We start from the raw sequence: 276 nt of genomic DNA on the forward strand, positions 1-276 counted from the left end.
GCCAGAGGCAGGAGGTGAGGGATGGGCAAAATGGGTGAAGGTGGTCAAAGGCACAAATACCCAGTTAAAAAATAAATAAATGTTGGGGATGTAATAGACAGTATGGTGACTATAGTTAATAACACTGTGTGACAGTTCTTAAAGTTGCTAAGAGTTCTCATCACAAGAAAAAAAATTATAACTATATATGGTGATGGATATTAGCTAGACTTTCGTGTGATCATTTACAAATATCGAATCATTATCAACAGCATGGATGGAACTGGAGAGCATTAT

This window comes from Myotis davidii, unplaced genomic scaffold (assembly GCF_000327345.1).
Source record: "Myotis davidii unplaced genomic scaffold, ASM32734v1 scaffold104, whole genome shotgun sequence".
In the NCBI taxonomy this organism is placed as follows: Eukaryota; Metazoa; Chordata; class Mammalia; order Chiroptera; family Vespertilionidae; genus Myotis; species Myotis davidii.